Source organism: Oncorhynchus tshawytscha, linkage group LG32 (genome assembly GCF_018296145.1).
Source record: "Oncorhynchus tshawytscha isolate Ot180627B linkage group LG32, Otsh_v2.0, whole genome shotgun sequence".
NCBI classification, from domain to species: Eukaryota; Metazoa; Chordata; class Actinopteri; order Salmoniformes; family Salmonidae; genus Oncorhynchus; species Oncorhynchus tshawytscha.
Window position 1 is genome coordinate 13,419,745 of NC_056460.1, and position 11,391 is coordinate 13,431,135.

At 42.5% G+C, this 11,391-nt stretch overlaps 3 long non-coding RNA genes across 3 annotated transcripts; 2 read left to right on the plus strand and 1 right to left on the minus strand.

Moving 5' to 3' along the window:
- Positions 1-453: 453 nt before the first annotated feature.
- LOC112230142 lies at positions 454-7,562 on the minus strand. The gene is made up of 3 exons (XR_002950276.2): positions 7,378-7,562; positions 2,431-2,589; positions 454-1,809 (listed from the first exon to the last, which is right to left on the minus strand). It is a non-coding gene; the product is annotated as an uncharacterized LOC112230142 (long non-coding RNA).
- LOC112230143 lies at positions 4,623-5,252 on the plus strand. The gene is made up of 3 exons (XR_002950277.2): positions 4,623-4,666; positions 4,890-5,012; positions 5,171-5,252. It is a non-coding gene; the product is annotated as an uncharacterized LOC112230143 (long non-coding RNA).
- LOC112230141 lies at positions 5,561-6,292 on the plus strand. The gene is made up of 3 exons (XR_002950275.2): positions 5,561-5,651; positions 5,954-6,004; positions 6,229-6,292. It is a non-coding gene; the product is annotated as an uncharacterized LOC112230141 (long non-coding RNA).
- Positions 7,563-11,391: the final 3,829 nt, after the last annotated feature.

Below are 11,391 nucleotides of genomic sequence, written 5' to 3' on the forward strand. Positions count from 1 at the left end.
CCCTCCACAACACCTTCCACAACACCTCCAGCTTTATCCTCACCAGGAAGACCTCCCTCCACAACACCTTCTCTCAGCTTTATCCTCAGCAGGAAGACCCCCCTCCACAACACCTTCTCCAGCTTTATCCTCACCAGGAAGACCCCCACAACACCTCCACAACACCTCCACAACACCTCCAGCTTTATCCTCACCAGGAAGACCCCCTCCACAATACCTTTTCCAGCTTTATCCTCACCAGGAAGACCCCCTCCACAATACCTTTTCCAGCTTTATCCTCAGCAGGAAGACCCCCCTCCACAATACCTTTTCCAGCTTTATTCTCAGCAGGAAGACCCCCCTCCACAAAACCCTTTGGTTATAGTCTATTGTATTATAATCTATTGGGCTCTGAGCCATCATTCCCCCACTTGACTAATGACAGTAATCCTGCTATCTGTAACAGGCAACAACCTAATGCAGACAAGGGATCAATCAAATCCCAATATGCACTGTAGAGCAAGTGAGTCAGAGACTCGAGAAGTCACAAAAATACCTGAGAAACACTGACGTTTTATTCTTGAGGCACTGTCTGGCAATACTGATTGTTTCCCCCAGTGGCAGGTATTACGAATAACCACATAATGAGTTGTTTGGCATTCAATTAAAATGGGGCTTAGGCAGTGTGTTGGGTTGCCCGCAATGTAATTGTGGTGCTGGGTGACTAGGCTGCAAATAGTGTATGCAGGTGAGTGACTCAGGTGATGTTGGATACTGTGAGCTCGTTTGACTGTGTGAAGAAATGTGACTTGTTTCTGTTGGTAAAGTTTTTTTAATCACTTTTTTCAAAGGAAGTGTGAATAAATGCATCTCCAACATGTCAACTATCTGATTTGGTTGTTGTACAGAATGCGGTAGACTGACGTTCTTCATCTGACATTGTGCGTCTGAGTGGGGAGACTACAGGGGGCTGACAGGAACATTATTTGGGGAAAACAAAGTTATGTCAGACACCTGGGGTTCTCCTCTTGACATACGCAAACAGGGTATAAGGCTATTAAACACAGAGTACACTTGTACACAGAGTACACTGGAGTACACCAGAGTACACTGGTGCTGAGGGAACTTTACTTTTTGAGACGTGTCACAGACGCTCTTAATTGTATCGCCCTTAGTCAGAGAGAGAGGGGAACAGCTACATCCATAGTAATCATGTCTTCACACTGAGCACACATTCTGAGATAAGAGTCAAGACAGGTCACCCAGAGTTCTAGAACTCGAAATAGAACAGTAGACTCCAGACATATAGTAAAGAGACAGAGATTGACCTGCATTGAATACAAAAAAACTGAAGACAAATAGTAAAGTGATCTGACAAAGCTTGAGACACAGCTGTTTGAATATAGGAAAACTCAATATGTTATCAGTACAGGACAGACTGTTTTAAAGTTGCACTTGTATTGACTCCCAACTAAATATACTTCATAATCTAATTTACTAATCACCATTGGATTCCACATTGCATCAGTGCTTAAGGAATCGTTTCATCAGAACTGTACGTATGTTGTCTAAGAGTGTTCCATGTTCACAAATGTATGTCTTCTGAGAGAGTTTAATGTCCACAAATGTATGTCTTCTGAGAGAGTTTAATGTCCACAAAGGTATGTTGTCTGAGGGTGTTCCATGTCCACAAAGGTATGATGACTGCGAGTGTCCCATGTCCACAAAAGGTATGATGACTGCGAGTGTCCCATGTCCACAAAGGTATGTTGTCTCCATGTCCACAAAGGTATGTCTTCTAAGAGTGTTCCATGCCCACAAAGGCCCATCCTTTTAAAGAAAATAAAATATCACCAACATCTATAGGGTTGGTGTTTTGTGTTACAAACTCTTATAGTCCGCATTCTCCAAAGTAGGCCATCACAGACCGAAAGCTTAGCAAATGAAACCTGGAAAATTGCATCTGATCGAAGTGACTGTGTAGAAACTCTTTTTTCATTAGGACCTCCCCATAGTGACAACCTCTGAATCCACATGTTTCGTTATGACTATGTCTCCACCCTCCTCCAACTTAACCATTCTCCCCTGTTGGTAGTTAGGTCATATTCAATGACCATAGTGTCAAGTCTTCTATACAGGGGGTTATAAAGGATGTGACTCTGTGTGACACGGGGGTACAGAGCTCTCCACAGCATGAGGTAATGTCTAACTAAAGTACCATCAAACATATAACAACAATCAATATTCTAATTAAAACTTCAAGAAGGTAAATAAACCATTTGAGACGACAGAAGAATATTCAATAAAACATTACAGCGCCTTTGGAACCGGGATCAACAAAGATAAAACATCAACAGCTTGGAGCTTTATCCGACTGTGTATCACAGTTCCAAATCCAAAGCGTACTGTATCAAACAATCAACTGCAGTGAAAAAATGACATGGAGCTCACCTTCTGGTCGTGGCTGTAGGCTAGAGCCCAGTCCTCCTGTGTTGGATGGAACAGAAGGATTAGGATGTAGAAGCTGAGGTGGTTTTTCTGATAGCTCGCTCCTTCTTCCGAGCTGATGAGCACACTGCTCTCAAACTCATGGTCTGTCAGCACCATTATCTGGAAGAGAGGGAGAGGGGGGTGGGATTGAGAGAGAGAAGAGGGGTGAGGGTGAGAGAGGGAGGAGATGGAGAGGAATCGAGAAAAATAGAGAGGGAAGTTATGAGTAGAGATTGAGGGGAAGATTGAGAGAGAAAGAAGGAGAGAGAGAGAGAGAGAGAGAGAGAGAGAGAGTGATACAGAGGAGTAAGAAAGAAAGAGTGAAGGGGTCACCATGTCAGCACTCCAGGTCTAGTGCTTGGCATTCATCAAGTTGCTGCTAGCGCTACACCTTCACTTTGTATTGGACTTCATTTTACAAATGTGCCTCTATCGCCATGGTTTTTTGGCCTCTTCCAGTGAGCTCACAGGTCTGCACTTTGGTGCAAGTGCCACAACTCTGCATTTACCATGCGTGGCTACATGTCTAGGCAATTTGCAATTTGTTTTGAACAATATCTACATCTGTGATGAGAAAAGAACAAGTACTTGTGCATTAAAGAATAATTTCTTTGTGGAATGCTCTGTTACCACAATGGCGGGAATTCTAATTCCATGCTAGGAATTATACAGTCTCTACTTTCATTTCGTCATGAATTCAGTTAAAATGTAAATGTTTTGTTGCATATTTGTTAGAAATTAGCCACTTGAGAAAGTAATAACAGAGCAAGATCTGTAAAACTAAAACAATAAAAGCAATGCAAATATACATATTAATTACAATTATGCAAAATATAGTATATTTTCATACTTTAATTAAAACCAAAGATACTGTGAAAGTACCCAATGTTGATACAACTTAATTAAGATAAAGCACTTTGTTTGGAAGCCTGTATGATATATAATATTAAATACTACATTGTATCTATATCTTGGTATAATATAATGTATTTGTGGGGGAAGTAAAACAGATATTTTCATTACTGTCAAAACACAGAAATATCCCTAAAAATGCATTTCCACTATATAGAACCAGGGCCTTTTTTCCCAAATGAATCCATACACATGTTGATTAATAAGACATACATAGCTCAGATAGGCTTTCTCTTTGTGATGTAATACAATAAGACATTAACCTGTCACCTGGCTTTAATTATAATTAACTACTAAACCCAGACAGAAGAAGGAGAAGGGGAAAGCGTGACTTGGATAGTGTCACAGCACAAACAACTGTTTTCTTTCCCTGCATCAGATTTGAATTGGAAAAACAGCAGTACATTTGTATTTGACAAAAATACCACCCCCTTTCAGCAGCTTTAACTAGGAATCCTCCCCACTCCTCTTTCTCCAGATTTAACTAGGAATCCTCTCGTGGTGATTTAGATAAATTGTTTTTCATTAAAGTCAATAAATTGACTGCGGATTCTGTGCCAGTTTCTCTTTCTTTTTTGAAATGTTCCTTCGATTTTTTTTTGTTATTCGCCTGACCTTCCAATTTTGCCATTCATTGCCCTCATTGAGGGACGAGGGACCTTGAAGGGCCCCCTCTATTTCTCCCAGTGTCTCAGGGCCTTGTCACATGTAATTTATAGTTTCTAACATCAGGTCTAATCATTTTCCATAATATTGTATTAAGCGACAGCGTTTATTGTGAGTGGAAATTGCATTTCACCTTGCATTTTTTATTCTTCTGTCTGACCCCTTCTCTCTCTCGACACTTAAGAGGGGAAAGCACAAATGCTACAAGTCATTGAAGGGTCTGCGTGGATCAGTGTTTCTTCACCACTGAACAAGGAGACACTGAATGTTTCTCAGCTCTCTAATAATAATTTAGGTTAGTCATTTCCAACCAGGCTCCCTTTATATTTACTGTAATACATTTCATATTAAGACATATCTCTATTGAGGGCTTGTTGTATAGCTGTGTGTATAGCTGTACTCTGTATATCCCCTATATCACTGTTGCATTTAATGTGTCTACCTGAAGTGTACCTATGATAAAAATTACAGACCTCTACATGCTTTGTAAGTAGGAAAACCTGCAAAATCGGCAGTGTCTCAAATACTTGTTCTACCCATTGTGTGTATATATATATATTTAAACAGAATTTATCTTTGTCACCTGTTTGCCTGCGAGCCCTCTGAGCTGGAGAGCCTGGTGAGTCCAAGAGCACGAGTTATCACTTAACAATGGAGAGGAATGAAAAGCCCTGGCTGGTGGCCATTTTGGATAGCACTAAACATTGTTTACATTTGATTCATTTATAGTTCTCAGAAAGTTACCAATATAAAAAAAATATGCCAAGGAGATGAAACAACGGTGTTTTAGTCCAAAGCTTCTCTGGTAAAGACGCCTCAATTTTTTTTTTGTTTCTCTTTAGCTTCCCTTACCTGAGGAGATCCACTGGTCGCCCGGCGACAGTAAACTACATGACATGAGTGCTGAGGAGGTAGCCACTCAGCTGGTGGTGTTTGACTGGGAGCTCTTCAGCTGCATGCATGAGGTCTGTGATTGGTGGAGCTGATAGTACTGGGCAGAACCTCTGCTAAATAATTGCAACAAAAAGTTAGCAGCGACGAGAACTTTTTATGCTGTGTGTGTGGTCTACCTACATTTTCGATGCTCTAGACTTATTGTACGTTTCTACATTGTTATGTCCAGGTGGAGTTTGTGTGCTACGTGTTCCACGGCGAGCAAGCTCGCTGGCGCCCCCTCAACCTTGAGCTGGTACCTCAGCGATGCAGCGAGGTGCAGCATTGGGTCGCCACCGAGATCCTGCAGTGCCAGTCGCTGCCCAAGAGGGTGCAGCTCCTTTCCAAGTTCATCAAGATCACAGCTCTGTGAGTTCCGGGTGTCTGTCTGTCCTATTTAATTATGTGCCAATTTGATGATATATGTTTTAATAGTGTGTATGGCCACGATAATAGTTTAGATTAGTGCCAAGTAGTGTTATTTGGTCATTCCTAACAGTGTGTTTTATGGTGTTAGTTTATGGTGAAGTGTGTGTTATTGTCTAGTCATATCTAACGTGTGTGTGTGTATGTACTCCAGGTGTAAGCAGCAGCAGGACCTGCTGTCCTTCCTAGCTGTGGTCCTGGGGCTGGACAACCCTGCAGTCAGCCGCCTTCGCCTCACCTGGGAGGTAAAACCCCCACACACACCAGTGGAGGCTGCTGAGGGGAGGACGGCTCATAATAATGGCTGGAACAGAGTGAATGGGATGGCATCAACCACATGGCAACCATGTGTTTGATGTATTTGATACCATTCCACTGATTCTGCTCCTGCAATTACCACAAGCCCGTTCTCCCCAGTTACGGTGCCACCAACTTCCTGTGATACACACCCCTCCATGCACACACAATCAACATACACGTCAGCAAACACACTGGCGTAGGGATTTGTTTATAACTCTGGGCACTATTTGTCTGTGGTTTGTGGCAGGGCCTCCCTGGGAAGTTCAGGAAGCAGTTCCAGCAGTTTGAGAGCATTGCGGTGAGTGGCTGTTCGGGGTCTCCAAGGGGACAGTTAAGGGAGTCCTTATAATATGGGCTTACTGTATATCAGGGTTGGGCTAAGTTCCATTTCAGTCAGTCAAGATTCATAAGAGGTCTTCTGACCTCAAAAAGTAAATGACCCCAATCTGTGTGTGGCTATGGGTTCATTTGTAAGGCACATTTAGTGAAGGGTGAGTGAGTGAACGCGTTGTTGTTTTTCAGGATCCATCCAGGAACCACAAGTCATACAGAGACCTGATGTGCAGCCTCAGACCCCCCTCATCCCCTTCACAACACTGCTGCTCAAAGGTGACACACACACACACACACACACACACACACACACACACACACCAGTGGAGGCTGCTAAGGGGAGGATGGCTCATAATAAGGTCTGTTAAAATTGAATGGCATCAACCACATGGAAACCATGTTTAATGGATTTGATACCATTCCACCAATTCCGTTCCAGCCAGTACCACGAGCCCGTCCTCCCCAATTAAGGTGCCACCAACCTCCTGTGACACACACTATACACACATCAAGTAAATACACACAAACACTGTAGTTCTCTCTCTCCACTACCACAAATGCATATGTTCATCGGCAAAAAGTGAAATCTTTACTAATACAAAACACACACTGAAACACACACCCCATCCACACAGGCTGCCATTGGCTCAAACCACAGACTAAATAAGTGACGTCGGGCTGCTACTCAAGGCCTCTCTCTGGCCATGGACACGCATACAAAAACACAGCTGAGGAAACACTACACTGTGTTTGTGTGTGGTGCTGAAAACAGGGGCACAAACATCTACACCCCGCCCCAAACACAGCACTCCCCCCCCAGATGTTGTCCAGATGTAAGCTCATAATATCTCTGAGAGACACACACACACACACGATGCTGTGTAGTGTGATTAGGAGGCAGCCGTTGAGCCCCGCCTTGCTAATTAACACCCATAGTTAATCTCTCCCTCAAACCTACCCTGGGTACCAGTCTCTTTTAGCTAACATTCCACTCCTTTGCTACTCCTTGTCATTTGGAATGGCAGTGGAATGTTAGCCGAAGAGAATGGTACTCAGGCTACCTCAACCCTGCACAAACACAAAGCTCAGCATGCTGTCTCCCTGCTGGGCAACACAAGTATGCGACGATCATACTTGTTTCATGTTAGATGCAGCCGATGCTGGAGTCTACATGTAAACATACTTCTACATCCTCTTGAGGAATGAATAAAGACTGTGGTACATTCACAGTCGTACACTTACATACACAGACATACAAAGACATCCAACATATTCACACATACACACATGAGCACATACTTGAGGCACACATCGGCATTGAGGCACTTCATAACTTACCGCTCCGACTTAACAGAAGTCCCTCATTATCGAAGAAAGGCATGTTTTCTCTCTTTCATTTCCTTTCTCTCCCGCTCTCACACCCTCTTAACTCAACATGGGACCCTGTCTATAAACATAACCATGTGACATTCATCTCTCTACTTTGAGAACACACACCTCCTCCACAGGTGATCAGCTCCATAATGAGCTCTACCCCTCCCCCTCCCCCTCCACCCTGACCTCCCTCCCCCTCCACCCTGACCTCCCTCCCCAATGTATTGGACAGATACCATAATTTCATGACTTCCACCGAAGGTGGGTCCTCTCCCTGTTCGGGCGGCGCTCTGCGGTCGTCATCGATCCCTTTTGCTTTTCTTTTGGTTATGTCTGTTTTGTGTTCACCTGGTTTCACTTTGGTTAATTAGGGGGGCTTATTTAATTCGACATTTCCTTTGGGGTTTTGTGCTGAACTGTCAGTGAGGTTGGGGTGCGTTTGTTTTCGCTCTTGTTCTACGGGGGGGTTTCCCTGGACTGTGTCGGAGTGGGGATTGTTCCAGTGTATTTTCTATAGCCCTGAGTCCTTTTGTTTTTCCTCTTGAGCTTGTTAAAATAAAACGCCCTTTCTTTGGAACTCGGTTCTTCTGCGCCTGACTCCACACCCACATCTCCTTGGGGAGATCTGACACAAAACTGGACAAAAACGTCTCATAACCCATCTCTCAGTAGATGTCATTCATTTCCTTTCAGAGATTGTTTATGTAGATCAATTTGGATATGGGCATGTCGATCTGTTCCTGAATCAGTTTTAACAGGCACTAGGTTCCACGAGGGAAGCTTACGTAACAGCTCAAATCATCGTCAAAAACTTTCACATTATCAAAAATATAATCGGCAGGTAAATAAGATTTCACTCCACATCCACTTTCCAATTGATCACCAATGCGTCTCCTGGGAACAAAGAGGAGTGAGGTCAGTAACAAAGCTTAGATTAATACAGGTTGTTAGGATAACCTCTACATGTTGTCTGCTTATTATCAGCTAGTCGGTGGGAGTCCAGCGACCGAGCTAATTGTCATGCGAAGAGTGCGATAGTTATTGTCTGAGGGGCTGCAGCCTGCTGTTGGATGGAGCTCGAGCCATCTGCTGACTGCAAACAAAGAGAGGAGCGGAGGAGATGATGCCTCACATCAGATTAATCATGTCAAACATAGATCAATTGCGTTCTATCTTTCTAGTGAATTGGGATAACAACATGTCTAGCTACAACCATACAACCATAGAAATAGAATTCATTCAATTCTGTCTATTAATTTTATGTCTAATTCTATTTGTACGTCTAGAATGCTACTCTTCATTATTAGCAGCGGTTGTGAGTCAAACCGTGCAGAAGACCTCGGAATAAGGCTGAACATGCATAAGGACAATTCATGATGGGTGTCTTCTTTTAAAGCTTGAAGATAAATGTCAGCATCATCATTCAAATATATAACCTGCTCTTAGAAAGGTCAAGTCTCTGGATTTGTTCCTTTAGACAACTTGAGAATATAGTCAGTGACGTTAACAGAATCTTGTTGTGTGGAAATCAATTGTCATACTATATTCACGTGTGAGGAAAAGACACCCTTGAGGCATTAAATGCACAAATGTATTGCCATGGTGATTTAAGGGTCATTACTGCCTCATCTCAACAGAGATAGAGATAACTGTCTTACTGATTTTCCCACGCCAGACACACAGATGCCAAGCTTTGCCACTGGAATGCAATGAGGAAAAAACTAGTTCCAGCTTATCCAAGAGAGAGTTGGGCACATCCATAATGAGATCAGAGATCAGGTTAGGAGGAATGTGGGTCGGTTGAAGTCAGAGGTGAATGGCGGTTGTTTACAAAGCGTGGCTCTAACGAGGGCATCCGGACATCCTAGGATCTCACGATGTAATTCCCTAACTGCGGTGAACCAAACTGCAACATCCTCAGTCTATCACCATGATAGAGAAACGACAAGGCGCTATTAGCAGATCTGCTGTCTGTCCTGTGTGTCTTTGACTTGGTCAGCCCAGTATCTGGGAAATGTTCTGGATACTCTACATTCAAGTAGACTATAGGGACTATCATCAAGCCCGCCAGCTAGTGTGAAAATGTTCACAGGGTCAGAGAAGATGCACCTTCTATTTTATTAGTTTTGCTTCAGCATTTATCTACACACCAACAATATGTTTTTTATTTCTAACAGGTCTTTCTGGTCTCTGTGTTGTGTCATGGTAAATGTTCTGAGGCTATAACTACAGTATGAGTAAGTGTTGCTTACTTTCCTAAGTGCAGGCAAGATGCCTGCACAAGATGCAGCACAAGGCTATGTAAGCTAAATAAGGTCATTCAACTTTGGGCTTCTCACGAATTTAAATGCTTGATAGAAAACATTTATTCAAACCATAAAACATATTTTTAACAGTCAGTCTGCCGTCTAACCTTCACTTCGAGTTAACATTTGATTTGATCAGAAAGAACAAATAGCGGCAGCAGAGAATGGACAATGAACAATTCAGTTCTAGTTAGCTCAACTAAATGTAATTAAGTTCTTCTATGTCTTAATCATTGTTGTGTTATTGACAATCTCTCTTTTGAAGTTTGTCTTACCTTTCTCTTGTTGGATGGACAGACATACAGGTAACTCAGCACAGTCTTAGATCCCACTTTGTCATTCATCCTCTCATAGGTGGAGCCACATAGGTGGAGTCTGTTGATCTGTAAATAAATAAAAAAATGTTTAGACAGAGAAATACAGACAGACAGGCAGTTAAATGTATAAACAGACAGATATACAGACTTATTTACCGACACCTGCTTCCAGCCACATCTTAAGATAGATTTATGACCAAATTCAATGATCTTGACTTTGAACCATGTCATATGAAATAGCCCTGTTACTGTACAACTTACAGTACTTGGCTTTCTCACCATTATAACTAGAGTGCTCAAGGGCTTCGATCCTATAACATGTAAACTAAATATATACGACCATGTTGCACAGGGCTCACAACATTCTGTGTTTTAACCCCTGCACCAGCAAAATGAAAGAGGTTAACCAATCATTGATAGTTGCTAACGTAAACAAACCATTCACAGACATCTGGGGGCCTAACACCTTTAATAACGGATAGGTTCTCCCGATAACTACTTTAAAATGAAATAATATTTAAATATGGATGTGCCAACAGATTATTATTTTATAGCTCTTCAGGTTATTTTTCTCCTGATGGCGTAGTCGGCAGAGAGTTGTGCAGCTCTGCCAGTAATAGAGATTCAGGTGAAATTACAATAAGATCTTTTTTCATTCCAGCTCTATCCTGAGTGCCAGGGAGAGACGGTCACGATGATTGCAAAGTAGAATAACGAGAAAAACAGACCTTGCATGAGGGTATGCTGACAGCTTCTACAGGATATTAAAAGAGAGTTGGGGAATTGAACAAGGCGATGACTGATTGGAGAGGGAAATATAATGTGGAACGGGCCTCTGAGCACTAGGGTGCCCCCAAGGGCTGCGTTATATCGTCTGAGTCTCCTCATGTGTCAGGCAGAGACATTACAGCGAAGACACAAAATGCTGTCTGACTGAGTTGCTTGTCAAGTATAAATTGAAAAGATAGCAAGCTCCTGTGTGGTATTGTATGTAGGCTATACATCCATTTTACTTTTCACCACTTAGTTCTATCCTCAAGTACTAAGGCTCTGGTGTGAGAGTGTCACAGACAGACTGTACAATCAGTCAGAAATGCAATCAATCAAACCTCCAAACCATAACACTGATTATTGAGGCGCCTTTTTTGTTTTTCCAAAACCTAGAATCACTACATATTCATGAGTGTCTGTGGGGGCTGAAGCTGTAGTCATAATATGCATGCATTTGCAGTGTTTAAACCTGGCTACACCGCCATACAGTAGAGCTTCACCTCCTTCCTCATTTTTTATTCAGTAATTTCATCCTCATCAGCCCCTGTCCACTGAGACGGTTGTTTATCTGGTGTTTGGTCTCC